Here is a 21,639-nt window from a genome sequence, read left to right on the forward strand (position 1 = left end):
AAAGCTAGCAGAAGGAAGGAAATAATAGAGATTATTGCAGAGATAAATAGAGAATAGAAAAACAATAGAGAAAATCATTGAAACGAAAAGTTGGTTCTTGGTAAAGATCAACAAACTTGGCAACCTTTAACCTAGATAAACTAAGAAAATAAGAAGTAAAAAGATAGAAGACTCAAATTATTAACATTGGAAATGAAATGGGAACATTATACTGATCCTACAGAAATAAAAAGGATTATATGAGAGTATTGTGAACAATTGAATGTTGACAAGTTTGATAACCTAGAAGAAATGGACAAATTCCTAGAAACACAAAACCTACCAAGACTAAATTATGAATAAATAGAAAATCTGAATGGATATATAACTAGTAAGAAGATTGAATCAGTAATAAAAAATTTCGTGATAAAGAAAAGCCCTGGACCTGATGCCTTCACTGATGAATTCTACTAAACATGTAAAGAAGAACTAATACCAGTTCTTTTCAAACTTTTACAAAAAATTGAAGAGGAGGAAACACTTACTGACTCATTCTGTGAGGCCAGCATTACCCTGATACTAAAGCCAGATAAAGTCATTAGAAGAAAAGTACAGACCAATATTGCTTATGAACATTAATGTAAAGGTCCTCAACAAAATACTAGCAAACTGAAAAGAACAGCATTTTTAAAGGACCCCCATGACCAGGTGGGATTTATTTCTTGGAATGCAGGGATAGTTTAACATACAAAAATTAATTGATGCGATACACCACATTAATAGAATGAAGGGGAAAAAAACAACCCTACATGATATCTCAATTAATACAGAAAAAGCATTTGACAAAATCCAATACCATTCATGATAAAAGCACTCAGCAAATTAGAAATAGAAGGAAACTACCTTGACATAACAAAAGCCATATATGAAAAACACAGCAGACACAATACTTAATGGTGAAAGACTGAAAGCTTTCCCTCTAAGATTAGGAGCAAGACAAGGATGCCCACTTCCACCATTTCTATTCAACATAGCACTGTAAGTTCTAGCCAGAGCAGTTAGGCAAGAAAAGGAAATAAAAGACATCCAAATTGGAAAGGAAGAAGTAAAGTTATCTGTGTTTACTGGTAATATGATCTAATATGTAGAAAACCCTAAGGAGTCCACAAAAAAAATTTAAAGCTAATAAGTGAATTCAGCAAAGTAGAAGGATACAAAATCAACTTGCAAAAATCAGTTGCATTTGTATACAGCAATTAAGATTTTTTGGGGGATGAGGAGAAGAATGAAGAGGAATAGAATATATTCACACAACATATTGCATCCAAAGCTCCATCTATTTTTAGATATAAAATTAGCTCCTGTGTGGTTGTTACTTAAGATTAAGTTTATGTGATCCAGAATTATGGTATAACCCTGGACCGCAGTGATTTTTCAGGATACTGTGAACCAGATCTAGCTCCACATGGGGATTTTTGTTTCTAGTCACATCATCTTCTCATATCTATGACAGAAATGGATGGCGTGACAGATATGGCTAGTCACTGCCCTGCTCAAACATTTCTGTAAAGATTTCTAGTGGGGCTAATTAACAATTGCCCTTGGAACAGAGCCTTAGCTGGAGGTAGCTGTCCCTGGGTCTACCTTGCTAGAAGGTCAAGGACCCAGAGATGGTCCTTTGATCCTGCAAGTAAAGGCCACAGATTCTAGTATGGTATATATCAGATTAACTCAGTTTTAGTTTCTGGAACTGTCAAGATCATCATTCAAGAAAATGATCCTATATCTGACCTACAGTGATTGGACCACGATGGCAGGCTGCACCCACATGCCAGCCTGCCCCTTCCACCCCCAAAACTGTTGAAATGACAGAAAAGATACACACATACAGTTTTTAAAATGATTAATGCATGCTAGTGCTAGACAAAAGGAATCTCCTAAAGATTTAGGGCAAATAGGATTGTATAGAAAGTGGAAAGCAAGAATAAATTAGAAATTTTAGAAACAATTTTTTGATTGCTACAATTTCCGGCCCTGCAACTCCTGGTTTTTCATAAGAACACTTGATAAAGGAAATCAAGCGTCCTAAGCCCTATATTCCACGCAATAAGCACCTTGTAGTTAAAAATCACAGAGAACAGTTCTTTAAAGATGAAGATAAAGATGAAGATGAGGGTAGAATCATTACCAAAGCTTTGGATTTGGAAAGGATTTTGGCAATTCTGAAAGAACGAGGCAAATCTGACCAATTTGCTAGCCCAGAAGGAAAGAAGATACTTATATAGTACTTGAGTGATTTTTCTAGCAAATCACTCCTTCCTAGCAATGTAAAAAAACACCATGGGATTCCATACAGTCCAAACAAGATTTAAATTGTGACAAATGCCAAAACTATATTGGAAGCCTTGAGAAAACCATCTGACTTTTTCATATAGTGTCCAGCCCCTAGGCTTTTCAAGTCTTAGCTAGAAATACTAGAAACAGAAAAACAGAATTTGCCCTGGTGTTTTAAAATTTGTCTACCAAAATCAGTTAGTCTGGTGCTTTAAAAAAAAAAAGTTTGAATGTGATCCTGTAAAACAAATTAGTGTATATTGAAATCAATTGAAATAATTTAAAATAATCTAGTAAAGTTATTATCTGCCCATAATATTTGGCATGAATACAATAAAACTGCATTAAAGTGCAGGATCTATAAGATAAATATGGAATGGTCAGGATTCAGAATTATCTGATTTCTTAATGAAGAACAATAGGGCATTTAGTTGGTTGAGAAACAACAGTTCCTTTGATTTACAAATTAACTCAATATTAGCTTTTTGTGATTTTAGTGTATTTCATCACAGTAGGAAATCTACCAGGCTTGAGCTGGGAAATCTGACTTCTAATTTCAGATCTGTTGCTACATACCTTATGACTTTGGACAAGTCAGTTAATCTCTCTGAGCCTCAGTTTCTTCATTTGTAATACGAAGGGATTGGGCTAAAATATTCTCGAAGGTTTCTTGTAGCTCTAAAATACCTGTGGTTCCATTCACCACCCCCACCAGTGCCACCGCCAGCCTGGGCCCTTTTTGATTCCCACATCTCCTTCCTCTAGTCCAGGCTCCTAGGCTACTACTGCTGCCTCTACTTCCCCCATTGCCCAGGGTTATTCCCTGTGACATCCACCCATCCTAGACAACAGTGCCTGTCCCAGGCTTCTTCCTCAGGGGCAAGAATCAAAACTTACTCTCATGTGTCCCAGAGCCGTGCTACTTGCGGATTTAAAGGAGTGAAATGATGCTGGGGATTTGAGCTCCTGTGACCAGGTCAGGGCGGGGGAAAGATGCCAGAATCCTGTTCTTTGAGAATTGAGGCTTGTGTGCTTGCTTCTAATGTCTGTAAGGAGAGTACTGGTGGGTTAAGAGACTGCAGGAGGGGGATACTTGCCTTGCTTTGAACAAAATAAAAAAGAAAGCCTTTTCCTAACATGCATAAAAATCAGTCTGTCAAGCCACTTCAAATTTTAATTTACATTTATGTGAATGAAACAAAATATATGGAATTGCATATGTGTACATAATTCTTCATTATATACAGTATTATCATACATAATTTATACATCTATACTTCTACCAAAAGCAACTAAACACACAACATAAGTGGTTTCTTTTTTATTTTTGCCTATGGAGGTCTCACCCAAAACCCTTGTTTGTTTGCCTGATTCCCTCTCTCAGCTTTCTTCTCCCTACTGTGGGCTGGGAAGGGAATTTGCTGGCAGTGAAGACACCAAGACATTAAAAGTAAAAATTACTTCATAATCCCATATGTTGTCCCTTCTCCCAATTCTCATGAGTTGGTGGGCATATTTATCCTATAACCCTGCTGCCACAACACCCAACTTGATGTGACCCTGACACAAGGTTACAAAAGTACATGAGTGACATTCACAAGCTCTCCTGAACCCAAAGTCTTCTCCTTCCAAAAAACCAAGTTACAATGAGCATCTCTCTCCTGGTTGGATCGACATGGTCGTAGCTCTTCAAAACCTAAATGTCAGTGTGTATTTGTGCACATGTGTGTGTTTGTCATACAGCCTAAGTGTTTGCATCTTTTCTTTTGACGCAGTTAAGTGAGAAATGTCTCTGGCATATAGCCTAAAACTTGATTTTTCATTTTAACCCCCAAATTATCTTTCACCTATCACTATCTTAGCCCATGTGTTGTTATGCTAAGGGAGAAATATTGAGTCTGAGAAAAACCCAAGTCAAGGAAATTCTGTGTTGTCTCCCTTGGTACACCACCTCCCAACCCCCACCCTCATGTCTAGACATTGCTGTAGGCTTCACAGTTGCCACCCTTTTTTTCCACATTTCATTAATAATTGTACAAGTCAAACAATAGCTAATCTGGCAATTATGCACAAGTTAAAACACTGGAACATGTTACTCTGATTGCCTGCCAAATCACACTAAAATTTGGATCAATGAAGGTGCTGAAAGATTTTTCAAAAGTTGGTCCTGCCTTTCTTCCTGCTTTTTAGGCAGACTTCTAAAAGGGACTGAAGTTAGTCATTCTAGAAGCAAATCAACAACAGCATGAAACCTATCTTCTTATGTCTCTGTTTTTCACAGTTGAACCAGAGTTTGAAACCCAGAGTTTGGGGGTGGGGAAGAAAAAAAAGCAGAGTGAGGCACAGAGTACCCACACCCTGAGATAATTGCATCAGGGTAAAAGAATGAGCACCACACCCCAGGCAGTCAGATTTCTGGGGTCACTTAATCATGCTCTGTACACCTGTGCTATGAGGGCAGTGCAGCTGCAAAGACAAACGCTGTTAGGCTAAGAGGCCAATGTTCCCATTCCCTCCTAGATTTAGCTACTTCCAAATGTCCAAGATTAGCTGCAGAATTTTTGAGGAGTGAAGTAAAGCAAAAGCAAGACTAGGTCAGCAGTGTGCTGTTCCAGAGTCAGTCTTGGGGCCAAAGCTCCCATCTGCCCACAGGACCCCAGTTCCCTGCGGCCATGGAGTCCTTCAGATGCTGTGTGCGCGGGGTGAGCCATATAGATGAGGGTCTCCAACGGCCTCCAGAAGGGCCTTCAGAACTCAGATTTAGCCCCTAAAAATAGTATCAACTCTGCCCACACCTGCTCCTCTTGAGTTTCCTCACTTTTAGTGCTCCCAGTAGATATTATTACTAAGAGGTCAAAACATGAACACGTGCAGGAAGGAGAACTTTGATCATTCCTTCAATACTGATTTCCATGGAAATCCTAGGGAAGGAACAGAAAGGAAGTCAATTGAAGGACTGCTTTAGGCTTGAAGTCTGATTCTCATGAATGGTTGGTGCGGGGACCTTACTAGACCATCTAAAATGCCAGTTCAGTCTGAAATGCTTCAATTCTTTGCCGGCACACCTGACTGGGATTTGGATCTGATTGGGAGCAGGATGTGATATACCTGCTCCCAGCATAACCTTGTGGTATACCAAGGTTATGCTGGGCTCTATGTTCAGGAGATAGAGGCTGGCTGCTGAACTTCTGGGGTTCAGAGGACATGCTCGGTTGCTGGGTCCCTCCAGAGATTTGGTCTACCTCACAGCTAGAGGCAAAGACCCAGTATTTGGACAGAAACCCTGGGATGGTTCTGAGATTTCCCTTGATGATCTCAAACCTATCTTGGAAGTTTCCAGAAGAACCCATCTACTCATTCTCTCTAAGGCACTTAGATAAAACAGGACCTGGGGTTGGCCTGGAGCTTCTGGAAGCAAACACCAGCAGAGCCCCATTCCCTCATGGGAATCCACTTTAATCTTTGCCCTCATCTAGAGCAGGCACAGATAATAAAGTAGGTTTGTCTTCATTGCCCTGTATCTCCTTTTAGAGCCCACATCTCCCATCTTGTTCTTTCTCTTTCTTCCTCCCAGGTGCCAACTGCACAGTCTTGTGGCTGCCAGGTGGCCCAGGGTATTCCACTCTGGTGTGCCCCAGCCACTATCACCTCTTACCTGGATTCTGCAGCAACCTCTGGTCTGGAATCTCCTACAATTCATTTTCCATTCTAAAATGTAAATCTTATCAGGACATAGTCTTGCCTAAAGCCCTTGATTGGTTTTCCATGATCAGCGTTAGACTTCACACTTCTTTCCACCGTGTGCATCTCATTCAGGATCTGGACTATGCTCACCTCTCCAGACTCATCTCTTGCTCCTTCCTCGTGTACACATCAATACTCTATAGAGAACTTTCTTTGTACCACGCCTCCTAGCCTTCATAGCTGCTGTTCCGTCTCCTGGAACACCCTTTTCTTCTTTCTTTGCCCAAGCCACCATTGGTGCAGGGTCACCCCCCACCTATCTCCTCCATGGAGCCCCTTAATTCCCCTAGGCAGGTTTAGATCTGGAAGCCATCAACATGAGTTCACTCATAGAGATTAGAGAGTAAGAAAAGAGGACCAAGCATAAAACCTTAAGATGGAAGAAGCAAAACCAATGAAGAAACCGAGAAATGGAGGTCAGAAAACTAAGGAGGAACATCAGCAAATGTGTTTTCAGGTAAAGCAACAGATTATCCTAGCTTATATCAGCTTAAACAATAAGGAAACTAATTAGGCCATGTTATGGGAATTTGAGAACTAGCATGAGCTCCAGGCACAATGCATCAGGGCTCCAACGTCACTTCTCTGTAACTTGTCCAGAACAGTGTTGGTTTTCAACTCAGGCTGGAGGGAAAATGGCTGCAGCAGTTCTGAAAATAATCATTCATTGTCAGAAAGAATAGAAACATCATGACTGGCTTAGATAATCAGATTTGGGTTTAAATGAATGCTGAAGTGTCAATCACTGTGACCATGACGAGGGAAGCAGGGGACATGGGTGTCAGAGAGGCCAAAAAAAAAAAAAGTAGGATGGCTAGCAGAGTCAAATGTTGCACTGAGGTCAGAGTGCATACCTTGCACATAGTAGCACTGAATTATTTTTAAATAAAACATTGGCGATTGATCATAATAAATTCATCTTATCCAGCTGGAGCCATGTATATATAACAGCTCGAAATTGTAGCAGGTTGGTCAAAGGAAGAGATCGAGAAACTAAGAGGATCATAGTAAAAGAGCACAAGTTAAAATCAAGGTAAGGTCAAGTGTAAGAAGAAAACAAAGTGTTTTGAGTTGCCATTTAAACATCATAGAAATCATCCCCTCACCACATCCAGCCAAGAAAAAAAGTTAAAATCAATCAATCAGGGAACACATAGTCCAAAGATCCAGAATGAAGAGCAACTGTAACTTGTGACTTATGGTGAATTTAAAGAACTTCAGTGTCTTGTTTTACTTAGCGTTGCTAAGGCAACCTCATAGTCTTGAGAACTTTGGCAAAGCACTCCTTGGCCAATGGAGAAACCATCTCTCAGAGGTCTCAGTTGGCCATTGCCCACTATGTAGATCAGCTCCTTGATGCTATTCTCAGAACAAATTTTCCAACAGATGCTAAGTCAATGAAAACACGCTGAGAATTGTAAGATAATTTATTTTCCATCTGTTTTCACCTGTACTCAATTGAGGATACCAGCTCATAGCCCACGCAATATATAACAGAGACCAGAGGGTACTCCACCCATATTTTGTAAAGTCCTGTGGTGCCAATTTTAACATTGCAGCTGTAAATAACAAGACCCTAGAGTCATAGGGAGTGATCTCATTCTCCGACATACATCCAAAGCTTAAAGAAGGCCAGTGTGTCCTTATGGATCATTGTGTTACTGGCGTTACTGAGCTCACCCAAGCTCATGTGGCCCAGCTTAATTTCCTCAGGGCTCCTCTGTACATTTCCCCTCCCTTCTTCATCTGGGTTGCATACTCTGTTTCCCAGGGACCAAGTCTGAGAAACCACACACTAGGAAGTTTGGTAAGAAGTGAGGGCGCCACATCATCTCCATTGGCATAATCTGGTAGTTTCATTTTTGTGTTACTCAGTGGGAAATTTAATAGCAAAGCATACTAAAGACATGAATTGAAAACTCTCCTTAAAATCTGTCAACAGCTTCCCATGACTTTGGAAATAACGATCAAATTCCTGAAGTGGCTTATGAGTCCCTCGGGGTCTGCCAGTCCCTTCAGCACCTTCCATACTGCCCCCCGCCCCCCACTTCTCCTTGTCCTCTGTTCTCTGTTTCCTTGACAGAGGAGGCTCAGTTCCTTCTGTCTGGAATCCTCTCGACCTCACACCCTGTCTTCATCTAGTTTATTCTTAATAATCCTCAAAGCTCAACTCAAACATCACTTCCTCAAAGAATCTCACCCTCCCTTCCCAGATTAGATTGGGGTCCTCCATTATCCCTTTTCCTACTATCTGTATTTCACTTCTAGGACATTTACTCTATTATGTAATTAGTTATTTAATGTGTGTCTTTCTAGCACATTCTATGTACTATGAATGTGGTGACCATACCTGTATTGTTTACTATCCTCAGCCCCCAGCCCAGTGCCTGGCGCATAGTAACTCAATAAATACCTTGCTAAGAATTGCCATTCCTTACGTCCATTTGCGCTAAGGTAAGGTGATTCTAAATTCTGAGCTGTTACAAATCAAAATAACACAAAACTTTTTTCCTATGCTAGCTAGATTTCATGCTATTTCTTTCCCCTTTGTTCAAATGTTTTTAATAAGTTTTATTTAAATATAATTTGCATACCATACATTTCATCCATTTAAAGTATGTAATTCAGTGGTTTTTAATGTATTCACAGTTGTACAACCATCATCACAATCAATTTTAGAACATACTCATCACCCCGAAAGGAAACCCTGTACCCATTAGCATTTTCTCTCAGCCCTAGGCAACCACTAATCTACTTTCTGTCTCTATAGATTTGCCTATTTTGGACATTTTATATAAATGGAATCATACTATAGGTGACCTTTTGTGACTGGCTTCTTCACTTAGCATAATGTTTCAAAGTTGTATGACGTAGCAATACATCACTTCATTTTATTGTCAAATAATATTCATTCTATGGATTTACCATACTCTGTTTATCAGTTGATGGACATTTGGGTTGTTTCCACCTTTTAGCTGTTATGAACAATGCTGCTGTAAACACTGATGTGGACATATAGTTTTATTTATCTTAGGATACGTGAAGAAGTGACTTTGCTGGGTCATATGGTAACACTATGTGTAACCTTTTGAGGAACTGCCAAGCTGATTTCCAAAGCAGCTACACCATTTAATATTCCCACCAGAAGTATATAAGGGTTCCAATTTCTCCACATCCTCACAGAACTTGTTTTGATCTGACTTTTTGATTATAACCATTCTAGTAGGTGTGAAGTGGTATCTTGTTGTGGTTTTGTTTTGTATTTCCTTGATTGCTAATGATGTTGAACATCTTTTCATGTGCTTATTGGTCATTTATTCAGATCCTTTGCCCACTTTTTTTTATTTTTCAGTTTTTTTAATTAGTTTCAGGTGTACAAAACAATGTAATATAGACATTTACACCCCTCACAAAGTGATAACCCCCCTCCCCCAATCTGCTACCCCTCTGACATCATATATACCTGCTATAATTCCATTGACTCTATTCCCTATGCTGTACTCCACGTCCTGTAACTATATATATAGTTATATATATATATATATATATATATATATATATATATATATATATAAAATTGTAGTTGACATTCATTATTGTTCAGCTTCAGCTTCAGGTGTACAGCGCAGTGATCAGGCATCTACACCGTCCATGAAGTGGCCTCCCTAATAAGACAAGTGTCCATCTGACACCCTACAAAATCCTTACAGCATTATTGATTATATTCCCCAAACTGTCTTTCATATCCCTGTACCTTTGCCCATTTTTTAATTGGGTTGTTTTTTATTATTGAGTTATAAGGTTCTTTATATATTCTAGGTACAAAGCCCTTACCAGATATATGACTTGCAAACATTTGTATGTTGTCTTTTCCGTGTCTTGATGCTGTTCTTTGAAACACAAAAGTCTAATTTTGATGGGACCAAAATTATCTAATTTTTCTTTTGTTGCGTGTGTCCTCCATGGAGGGAGGGATGAGCTGGCGCTCTGGGGTCTCTTTATAAGGGCACTAATCCCATTCATGAGGGATCTGCCTTCACCGACCTCGTTGTCTCCCAATACCATCACCTCGAGCATTAGGTTTTCAACATACGAATTTTGGAAGGACATAAACACTTAGACCATAGCAGTTGTAATCCTCTTTAGTCCTCTTTAATATAGATCAGTTCCTCAGCATTTGTCTCTTGTGACATTGACATTGTGAAAGAATACAGACTTCTTTTCTTAATAGAATATTCCTTAGATTTCAGTTATACATTCCCAGCCATAATACTACATATGTGTTGTGTTTCTCAGGGTATCACATCCGTCTGACGTCCATCTGACCCTCATTTGTGATGCTGATTCTGACCCCCTAGTTGATGTGTTGCCCAATTCTGTTTAGTTAATAATATTCTATAATTTTAACATTTGTCTCTTCTTCTGTTCTGTCTAACCTCAAGCTTTGTCTCTGTCAATCATTTGATATTTTACGTTGTGTCCATTCTTCTTGCTGTTTCTAATTAATTTATTCAACTTCTAATTGTACCATCTGGTCCTTAGTTTGTTTCCTTAACTCTGGCATCTGCCTTTTAAACCACACCTGGTGTGTTAGCACTCCGTCTTCACTTTTTGGTCTTATTTTTTATTTTCTCATTCTCAATGTTGGCAGCTGTCTGGACCTTCTATTTTCTCTGATGTGTGAGTAATTCTTGACTCTCTTCTAACTTACCTAAAACTCATTTATCTTCCTCTTAGTGCTCCAGTTTGAGGTCTAAATGTGGTGTTCTTTCACTTTTCTCTACAGTGATGATATGACCATAGGGATAAAGGTAGAGAGTTCAACCTGGAGTTGTGTGACTCCTTTGCTGGGGGACATGAACTCTCTTTAAAGAGTTTCTTCTGTGTTCTATACTAGGAGTTCAGACCTCATACTTGGGGACTTATCCTATTCTTAATATGTTGTATTTTTAGGCTTGAAATTATGCCCCTAATTTTGTATGAATCCATAGTAAATGGTACACTCAGGGACTTTTAAATTTTTCTGTCTCTGATGAAATACTCAGGTTTTCCCCTTAATTTTTCCTAGGGTTTCTTACTTTCCTCATCAATACACTTCTCTCTGAATTAAGTTACTAGTGAGAATTTGGGTTTTTGTCAACACAATTTTTACTCCCCCAGGGCCACTTCAGGCCAGTGGTGTGAGGGGTGAGGTTAAGAGTAGTGGTGTGGTGGTAAATGTTACACAACTGCTTTTCAAAAATAAAAATCCCTAATGTATAGTGTATGCCTATTTCTATAGTATAATTGCTCCCACCATACCCGATTTCAAGCTAGCAACGTGACGTTACAAATGTGGAATTGGAGCACACATCGTTATATGCCATAGCACATCATTATATAGTATTTCCATCATATGGATACAATAGATATAAATAACCTCAAGAGTATAGACGGTAATAAATGAAGTAAAACAATTTGGGAGTGATGATTTTTTAGTGTTTACTGCCTTTGTTTTAAATATAATTTATTTAATTGTAAGTTTATATAGCTTAATTGTTAATAATTGCTGTGTTTAATACTTGGCTTGAAGAATTCCTGACAATTGCTCTGTCAGCTCTCGTAAGCCAGTGTGAAGCTGCTTCAGCACAGTACTGAGCCAGAATAAGAACCCAAAGAATCCATTTCTTCCTCTAGCCACCATTTGTTATTTGGTCAGGGGGCACCAGATTATATGTCTTTTCTTCTATGGTTGCTGTTGGTAAATTTTTGCTATTTTTTAAATCCCTGTTTGCTCGTATTAAGGAAAAGAGATTCTGTGGCTTTATCCTGCCACCTTTATCTCAGGATCTTTATCTTACTCAAGGTTTCTTTGGGTCTTTTTAGGTTTTATGTACTACTTAGAACTGAAAAGAAGATAATATCATCTGAGACAATAACCATAAGTCTTCCTCTAAGGACAAACCTACCACTAGAGTTGGAAAAATAGTAAGTAAGCACTCTACGAGTATTGAGGAAAGTTAACAAAGAAACAATTGCAGAAGTATCAATTTCAAGTAGAGAATATTCAAGGATAATAATAGAGATAATTCACCTTAAAGAAAGAAAGAATGATGTCCCAATACAGGGCAAATAGCCAGCCTCATATAGATTCCTTTGAAAGGAAACTACGAAAGATCAGTTTTGGTGAGAGGTGCCTCAATATACCCAGAGCATAAGTGAGTTGCTCAAATATATATATATATGAAATGTATTGTGTGTGTGAGTGTGTCTGCACACACATATATATAATATTTAAATTCCATTTTGAGAATTTAAGGGTGTGCTTAAAAGATTCCTCATTCAATGCTACTTTACTGAAACAAATCATAGATTCTAGTCAATATTTCCAACAATGCAGTTGTGTTCAGCTCTGGCTGGACATTAAAATCACCTAGGGAGCCTTTTAAAAACACTGATGCCAGGTCCCCACTCCAAAAAATCTGATTCAATTGGTCTAGGGTGGGGCCATGCCATTAGTATTTTTGAAAAGCTCCCCAGGTAATTTTAATCAGTGACCAGGATTAAGAACCCCTACCAAAATATAACACTTAGTGTCTTATTGATACCCTAGAGTATCTACTACAGTAAATATATTACCCCCCTACGATGGATGGTAATGAGTAGGAAATTTTGTCAAGTTCCTGAAGATATTTAAAGAAAAACAAGATAATCATAACGTCATTAGGCTCTTTTTCGGCTGGGCCTCCAAATGTTTTATGATATATATTTTTTTAAAAGCCTGCGCAGTGACTTGTGGAGCAAAAATTTATTAAATGTAAATAGCTTGAAGCTAAAGACTAAAATATAGTATGTTTTCAGTTTTTCTTTTGGAAATTCAAGATTATCCATGATTGGGATATCCGTTTATTCATCAGGCTGAGAAACACATCATGAGAAAGACACATTTTCTACAATAAAATCCCACTGACGTATTTCAGTTAAGATGGGAGTCAAAATGTATCCTTTCTGAGCAAACTATTTCTCAGGAGCACAAATTAAAATCATAAATAAGATTGTAAGAGGAAATCTCTAAAATATTTAAGCAAATACACTTCCCCCAAGGGATTGATTACAAGGGAATTAATTAGGCTTATTAGATGTCATAATCATCTAATCACTGACACAGAGTCCCTGGAGATCTCTTCTACTTTTTAGCTTACATTTAATTATTGCATGTATTTAAAATAATGTAGATCTTTTTCTCTATTAATTGGAACTTTGTTGTTGCAAATAACAAGTCTAATTGAACTAGAGTTAAGGAGAAAAGGAATTTATTGGTCAAATAACTGAAAAGTCCAGAGACAGACTTCAGGCAAGCCTTGATCTATAGATCAAACAATGTCATCAGAAATTGGTCTTGCTTTTTCCATGCCTCTTCTGTTTTCCCTCTAAGTAGACTCCATTCTCAGGTGACTATCTCCTCATGATAGCAAGATGGCTGCCAGTAACTCTAGGTTTTCATACAATTAACTGTTCAGCAACCCCAACAGAACATCCCTTCATCTCAAGAGTTTCAACAAAAATTGTGGAACTGAGTTTTTTTAGTGGCTTAGATTGGCCTGGCTTTTGGTCATGTAGCTTTCTTTGAACCAATCCCCATATTCAATAGGATGCAACACTCTGATTGGTCAGGCTTGTGTCACGTGCCCATCCTTGGAACTGGGGTGGGGTCAACTGCACCTGCATTACATGACTGAGGGAGGGGTAGAGAGTAGTCACCCAAGGAGAGTCAGATTGTTATCAGAAGATTTGGGGATGGAAACTGAGCAAAGAAAAGCAGAGGTTCACCACAATTTAGAAAAACTATTTCGAATTAAACTTCCCTGTGTCTTTCTTCCAATTTCCCATTTAGCTATAACCAATGAGGTTTTATGGTATCTTAGAAATTATCTAGTTTTTCAAAATTCAAACGTATCTTATAGCCCTTTAGTATAATGGATAAACATCTTCTGATAAGAGTTAGGTGCTTACGTAATAAATACTGTAGGGGTTGTGCTATGTCAAGCCATTAGTAAAGTTAAGTATATTACCTTTTTGTTTTCTTTTTGCCTCAACCAGAGCTAAAATTTATTTCATATGAGAAATGCACCTTTTTAAAGAATAGAATAACATGGCCGAATACACTGCTCTGTATAAACATTCCTTAGCCTCAGACACAAAGCCTTATGTCCAAATTTCCCATGAACCCAAAGCAGATGTCTTGAGATGATTTTCAACCAGAAAGAGGCACCTTCTGGATGAGGATATGAATATACTCCCTCAGAAACAACATCAGCTTCTACAGTTGTGAAGTGGACTGTTAGAAAGGAGTTAGTGACCAGTATTGAAAGAGTTCATGGTTTGTATTTTGTTAGTCCTGGTCGTCATGGCAACCAACTGGTTTTACATAAAGCCTGAAGCCAGCGGACTTGTAATGGAATACATTCCTCCAAGTGACTCAAAGCCTTGTTGAAAAGGAAGCAATCACACTGTTATGGAAATAAATTATAAACTGTGAACTGCTCAGGGTTGAAATAAGCAACTTTTCTGGAATCACATTTCCCCCTCCTCCCACATATTTTGGATGATAAGTAACTTGGCAATGCTTTATTTCTGATGGGACTGCCCATCACATCTTTGAGAAGAGGCATGGTAATATGTAGCCTGCCTGCCTCCCAACGTTTCAGGGAGAATCAGATGTGAAAATGTGTGGGAGGGTGCTATGAAAACTGCGATGGACTACACTAATATGGCTAGTGCTATGGATTAAGAGTCCTTAACATCCAGAAATGGAAGTTGCAGATATTATTTTAACCCAGCCCTGAGCCTTTAGAGATTACTTCCTATGACACACATACTAATATTTTGTTCAGTCTAAAACCTCAATGATGAAACTTCCGCTCTTCCCCTGGGGCATCCTACTTGGCCACAGAGCCAGAAAGTTTATGCCGGTAGAATATCCTGGTAGTGCTTAATAGCTTGCGTTTTGGAGTCAGACAGCCAGGGATTCGAAGCCCAGCTCCTGCTGCTTTGTAGTTACAGGACCTTGGGAATTTACTTAAAGTCTTTGCATCTCAGATTCTCATCTACAAAATGGGGGTAATGGTATCTACTTCATAGAGCTGGGAGGAAGATTCAATACAATAATGTTAATAAAAGCACCAAGCTATCTCCGGCACAGAAAGGGCAAATAAGTGTTAGGTATTATTGCTATTAGCTTTATTCCCGTTGGGGCATGACCATCCACACTTTCTTGCTAATCCTTGTTGGAATTGTTTCCACCATATTAAATTCTTGTTTCTTCTTGATTTACTCTGTTGCTTTCAACTACCACTTCAATACTTTCTGCTATTTTAATCCCCACTTTTTGTTATCATTTCACTGTTTAGGAGCAACCACTGATTGGCTTATCTTCAAACAGTAGATTCCATAACAAAGATTGTTAACGTTTTTAGTCACTTATCGTCTGATATTATCAGCTTTGATGCAGTATTTGGACCCTAACTCACCACCATATTCTTATGGGACCTCATTGTCTCGGAAATGAGAAAGTATCGGTGGGAGAGTCCACTTCCAGCAGGCCGCTTAGGGTGGTCACCCTCAACAGTCACACACTCCCCCATACCTTCACCTGGCAGGGAGCTGGGCTTGGATGGGCCACAAAACCAAGTTGCACAACTTTGGCAATGAGTTTCATCCACTATTTACCCATTATTTGGACAACCTTGTTAAATGCCTGCAGCTTGGGCCTAGCTGAGCTCTTCATCATTTTAATGTTGTCAGCCTAGGTAGACCAGTTTCTGCTTCTAGGAACGTTCTTTTAGAGAAGGACTCTTCAAACTCCTGAATTAGTGAAGCCTTTGAGCCAATTTTTCGAATAGACTCAGAAGAATGGTATTTGGAGCTGCAAATTTGCATAGGATCAGTTTTTCCAAGAAATGTAGTCCTTTGGATAATTAATTTGGAGAGGTTGGCATTTCCTTCTACCTGCCCACATTTGTTTTCTCCATCTTCTTGGAGACTGACCTTAAAATAGCTTCTCTATCTCCATCCTTCCAGCATTTTCATCTATGCCCTTCCAGCCTCTTCATTAATTTTAGTACCAGGCTATTTTTTCTTTGCCATAAAAGGCTTTTAGTTTCTTTAATAGCTCTTTGGTTCCTCCTGAATCTGCTTCTTCAGTACAGAGTAAGATTTAACAAAAGGGTTTTTCTTTTTTTTTTCTTTCTTTCTTTCTTTCTTTTTTTTTTTACAAGCACGCCATGTCCTTTAGTGACAGACATTATAAGTAAGACACTCTTGGCCTCTTCTTTCACCAGCAAACCTCAATATTTTTTGGGGGAGGGGGGTAGTGACTAACAGTAGTCAATTCCCAGAACAGATTTTTTCCTTCTTACTCGAAGACACCTTGAGGACCTCATGTTCAAGCCAGAACTATTTTGAGTGGAAGGGAGACAGATCATTTGATACCTTTGTGTCTGGTAAAATTCTTCCCAAATAGCACTAGAGTCTCATCTCTTCTTTGTAGTTGCTAATGGTTAAGATGCTAATTCCACTTCCCTCACCTTGGTCTGCATTCTGAACCTCAGACCACTTCTTTTTGGGCCAGGCATCTCTTTAGTTAGAACCATAATCTGAAAGGAAAATGCTTTTGATTAGAGAGACACTTAAAAAAAAAGACTCCATGTGCTCCATAAAACCGATTTTATTCCATCTGACCAACTAGCGTGGTTTCTATATTGAAAAACATCAATTACACACAAAACAATGCAATAAACTTGCCATTTTCAAGACACTTTTATAGTGAGCTCAGTGAACTAGTGGTACCTAGCTTCATTGGAGTGTGGTTTTTATATTGCAAAGTTATGAAGATTGTTTAATGCTAACCTCCTTGCTAGTGGAGCTGTAATTTTAATGCAGAGAAGCGTTTCTCAAACTCAGCACTACTGACATTTTGAGCCGAATTATTCTTTGTTGGGACTGTCCTGTGCATTATGGGATGTTTAGCAGTAACCCCAGGTCTCTCCCCACTGGAATCCTCACTCCAGTGGTGATCATCAAAAATGTCTCCAGACATTGCCAAGTGTCCCCTGGGAGGCACAATCACCCCTGGTTGACAACCACTAATGTAGAGGACCTGGTGAAACATTTTTTCCCTTGCTTGCTTTTCTGGACTCTGAAAATCTTAGAGGCCAATGAAAAATAAGAACACATTAGGTCTTGGAATGTTCTATTTTGATTCTATTATAAAATCCTTATTTTTCTCAATTGAGATTTTTAGAAAAACAATTAAATTTCCAAATGTAGCTACAATATATAAACATTGGTACCTGGCACATCTTACTTCTCTGCTAATGGGTCAGAAGAACAGGACTTTTCATGAGGTTTTCCAAGAGTTTTCAGGGCCCCTCTCTGGCCTAGTTCACTGAGGGCCAGGGTAAAACTACTCATTAGCAAAGTGACTAATCCTTGGGCCTATTAGTTGAAATAGTCAGCGAAGGGAAAAGGAGAGTAATGTTTCCTGTGTACTATTTTCTCTTTTAAGGCAGAATATGTAGTAGTCTAATGAATGGCCACATCCAAGTTATTTTATAAATTGGCAAGTTTGGTCTTAGCTGTCCAGTACTTACTTCCAGACTAATCAGGATTTCCACAGACTCTGAAGTGAAAGGAAAATTGTGGCGTCCCAGGCATTCTCTGCTCTAATAACCGCTCCTCTGCCCCATTCCCTCCTTTCCTTCTTTCCCCCGATTCCTGATTGGGCTTCATTGCTATTCTGAAGAAGGTTGGGGAAGAAGGGCAGGGAGGCGAATGAGAAGTAAAATCACGTAGAAAGCTTTATACCCTGCACAGGCCAGCCAACCATTGTAGCTGCTCCCCAGCCAGCACCCGCCAACTGGGTCCTGGTGGAAAACAAAAGGCATAATCAGTTAGGAGAGATAGAGAATAGTTTAATGAAGGGACTATTTGCAGAGGTGTGGTCAGGGTTTGGGGAAACTCAAAAGGAGAGTGCAGTACCTCAATGCAAGTAAGAGCAAGGAGCTGGTACCACCCCTAAGGCTGGAAGGGCAAAGCAGAGAGCGGCAAACAAACAGAACCCAGAGGGCCGCAGTGGAAGCAGCCACCTTCTGGTGCTGTTTGGCAAGACAGGTTGACCTGGCAGGGAGGGGACCTGGAGAATAAATCCCTCAACCTCACTCTCCCCCTGCCCTCCAAATTCCTGCCAGTACCTCCCATTGGCTGAAGCAAAACAGCAGAGGACGGGCAAGAGAGCCTGGTCCATATAGTGACGCAGCCCACAGGGGGATAGAGCAGAGTGGAGGAGGATGGAGAATGGATCTGGGGAGCGAAGGGAAGTTATCCAGCATACACGGCAACCCCAAGGAACATGAGAAGCCCTCGGAGTGGGGAAGGATGTCCTTTGAAGGTTCTCCCCTGGTAATCTGGCCCTATTCCCTGCGGTTGAGACCACATGGCTTAAAGCCTGGGGAACTTTCTCAAAGCTCTCTAATTCTCTCTGAAGGGGTCCACTGCTGAACCACCCAGAAATAGACCCAACTTCCACAATCACCATTCCATGCCCTGCCTTTTCCGCTAACCCATTATTGTTCTTATTTCTACATGAGTCCACAGGGAAATCATTTGCCCATCTGTTTTCGCCTCACTTTAGCGTTCACAGACACTTAAACTTCATGTGATAATTTTTAATAAAGGGAACATTTCACTTTACACTGGAAGTCAAGAATATTCTTAGGGTGCTTCCAGGACAAGCTTTGGGGAGTGAACCTTTCTGAATAAGAAGCGGACTGGGCAATGCTCGGAGCTGGGGCTGGGTGGAAACCAAAGTCAAGACTAACGGCTTTCCCTGTCCCATCTGCTTCTTAGAAAAGTACAGGTATTGTTAGCAAGTGAACAAACTTTGTGTGTGATTCTGGGGTTTAGTTTTTGGCTTTTTTTTGACATGCACACAGTCACATTGCCCACAGGAAAAGATGCCGTCTTGTATTAGTAGCATGACAAACATGTGAGCCTGGAGAGCAGGAGAGCTCCATTTCATGTACCCACCTAACTGGAAAAGTGCTTCCAAAGCATCCCCGCTCCTCAGAATGATCAGTGACAGTGTGGTTCCTGGTGAACCACTACACGTGAGTTTTACACGGCATGATTTATTAGCTAATTTAAATACAGAAATCTTCTCACATAGCAAAATAAGTCAATCTCACAAAGAAAATGGATATGGGGAACTACTGTTTCTATCATTGAAACACAATAGAGAACAATAGGAAGGGTGTGTGAATTACCTTTCAGTTTACATTTACATATAAAAGGTGATTATTGTGTGATGGTAACACCTAGATAAGTTATTAGTGTCCATTAATAAGTAAAGCATTTATTATCATTATCATAAGCATATTTGAATTTCACAACTGTTATATGTAAAGCAATAATCCAAGTTTAACCAACTTTTTAATGCCTTCAATTTTAAAAGAATTCAAACAAATATTTGCTCTTACAATTGAAGTGCAAACAAAGATAATTCTTGAATACTGAAACTATTTCTATTCTTACTGTTTAATTTTTAACTATTACATTCACAGTTATGTGTGTGTTTGATATATGCACATGATGATGTAGCTCTTGTTTTTGAGAAAATTATGCTGCTAAAAAATATAAAAATTGTAAGACCCTACTACACTTGAAGTTGACACAAAATCTTCCAATCCTTGTATTCTTCAGAGTCTGCTGTGAATTTCTAATTTCTGGCAGGCCTGGGTGTGGGGCATGTAAGCAAAACTATATTCAAGACCAATTTTACACATAGGTGGAGTCAGTGATTTATTATTTCAACAAATATTGACCAAGTGTCTATTCTATGCCAGTCCCTATGCTAGATGCTAGGAATGTAGTGTAAATGTGACAGGAAAGGTCCAGATCAAATTCTAGTGGGGGAGACACACAACAAGTAAACAGATAAATAAATAGGCAGTGTCATTCCAAGGGGTGACAAGTGTTATGATGAAAAACATGGCAAGGTGAAAGGACAGAAGTGGCTGGGTGGTGTCTGTCTTTATAGGATGGTCAGGGAGCGCCTCTCTGAGGAGGTGATGTTTGAGCTACTATCAGAATCAAGTGGAGGAGGAAGCCGTGAGGGTATCTGGAGAGAATTCCTGGCAGAGGGAATGTGAAGTGGAATAACCGCTTTGCTCTTGAGAGGACGTTGCAAGCTGACTTCAGTTTCCGTCACTGTCTGCACTGTCTCACCTCTCATAGGACTTAAAATAATATTTAGTGGTTATTTTGAAACACTGTCTAGTTCGTTAGTAGGTCTCTCTTCCGTAATCTAATCCTGTCCACTGAAGGCCCCAGCTCCCGTGGCTAGAAGGGAAACATGGAAGTTCATCCCCCAAACAGTGCCGAACCTTAGACGGTTGCTTCTCAAACTTCAATGCCCACATGATTCTGGTTCAACAGGTCCAGGGCGGAGCCTGTGCGTCTGCATTTATAACAAGCTCCCAGGAGAGGCCTGTGCTGCTGGACCACGCTTTGAATAGCGAGGACCCCGAGAACTCAGCCCTGGGCAGTAAGGAAACAGAAATAGAAGTGGGAATGGACCAGAAGTCAGGAGACCTGGGTGCAAGTCCAAATGATGACATTAACCAGCGGTGTGACCTCAGGTGAGTCCTTTAGTCATTTCTTCATTTCAATTTTTCTAAATAAAAAAAAAATCTAAAAAATCCAAGAAGTATTATTTTGAGATAAAATCAGGTTGTGCCTTCTGGTGTGCGTGCACATCATGTCAAACCATAGAGTCTTGGGCAGAAGAAAATGACAGAATTGTAATTGCTAACAGATTTGTCAATCGCTTCATTTTATCACCACACAGGCAAAATATCCTTTCTCTTATTTAATTAACATAGTCTGGTGAACTTGCTCCGCTGAGAATAGTCGTACTGTTCATAGAACACCTCAGAATGTTCTGTTATGAAGCACTGAGGGAGAGAAAGAATCTGTAGTCTCATGATATCTGCTGCTTTGTCAATCAAGACTTTAGAGGGCATAGTTGTGTGGTACACTCAGGGACACTGGGTCCCAGGGTGAGGGGCTCCAGCTTTGCCCAAGTCCTGTGACCCAAGTATATCTTGGAAGCACCCAAACTTCTGGGCTTGAAAGGGAGTTAGGACCCTGTCTAGTATGGGAAAATTGTCAATGACCATAAAACAACCGCGTAGCTGTGACGCGGGGAAGACTCAATAACTGAGTTCAAATTTTCCTCCATCGTGGGTATCCAAAATTAAACGTAAGTTAAAGTAAATAATAAAATGATGTTTTATATTTGGATTTTTGGACTGAGAGTCATGGCTATTACATTGAGTAACAGGTATTGAAATGTATGCTATGCTAAGCACAATGTATTATCTTATTCGTCCTCACAACAACTCTGTGACTTGTGTAAAATAATCCCCATCTTACAAATAGGGAAACTGAAGCTTGAAGGAGTTAATAGCTACTTGCCTGAAGTCACACAGCAAGTGATTGGTGGAGCCAGTTGAATCCAGGCAGCTTGATTCCAGCATCTAAACT

General features: G+C 39.6%; 1 long non-coding RNA gene across 3 annotated transcripts in view; it reads left to right on the top strand.

Annotated features, from left to right (window-relative positions):
* The window catches only part of LOC109460239 (uncharacterized), a 253,015-nt gene that overhangs the window by 213,117 nt on the left and 18,259 nt on the right, over positions 1-21,639 (top strand). For all 3 annotated transcript variants that reach the window (XR_012493329.1, XR_012493328.1, XR_012493327.1), the window contains one exon: positions 20,530-20,732. This is a non-coding gene — a long non-coding RNA (uncharacterized LOC109460239). The remainder of the gene's footprint in view (positions 1-20,529; positions 20,733-21,639) is intronic.

This window comes from Rhinolophus sinicus, chromosome X (assembly GCF_036562045.2).
Source record: "Rhinolophus sinicus isolate RSC01 chromosome X, ASM3656204v1, whole genome shotgun sequence".
NCBI classification, from domain to species: domain Eukaryota; kingdom Metazoa; phylum Chordata; class Mammalia; order Chiroptera; family Rhinolophidae; genus Rhinolophus; species Rhinolophus sinicus.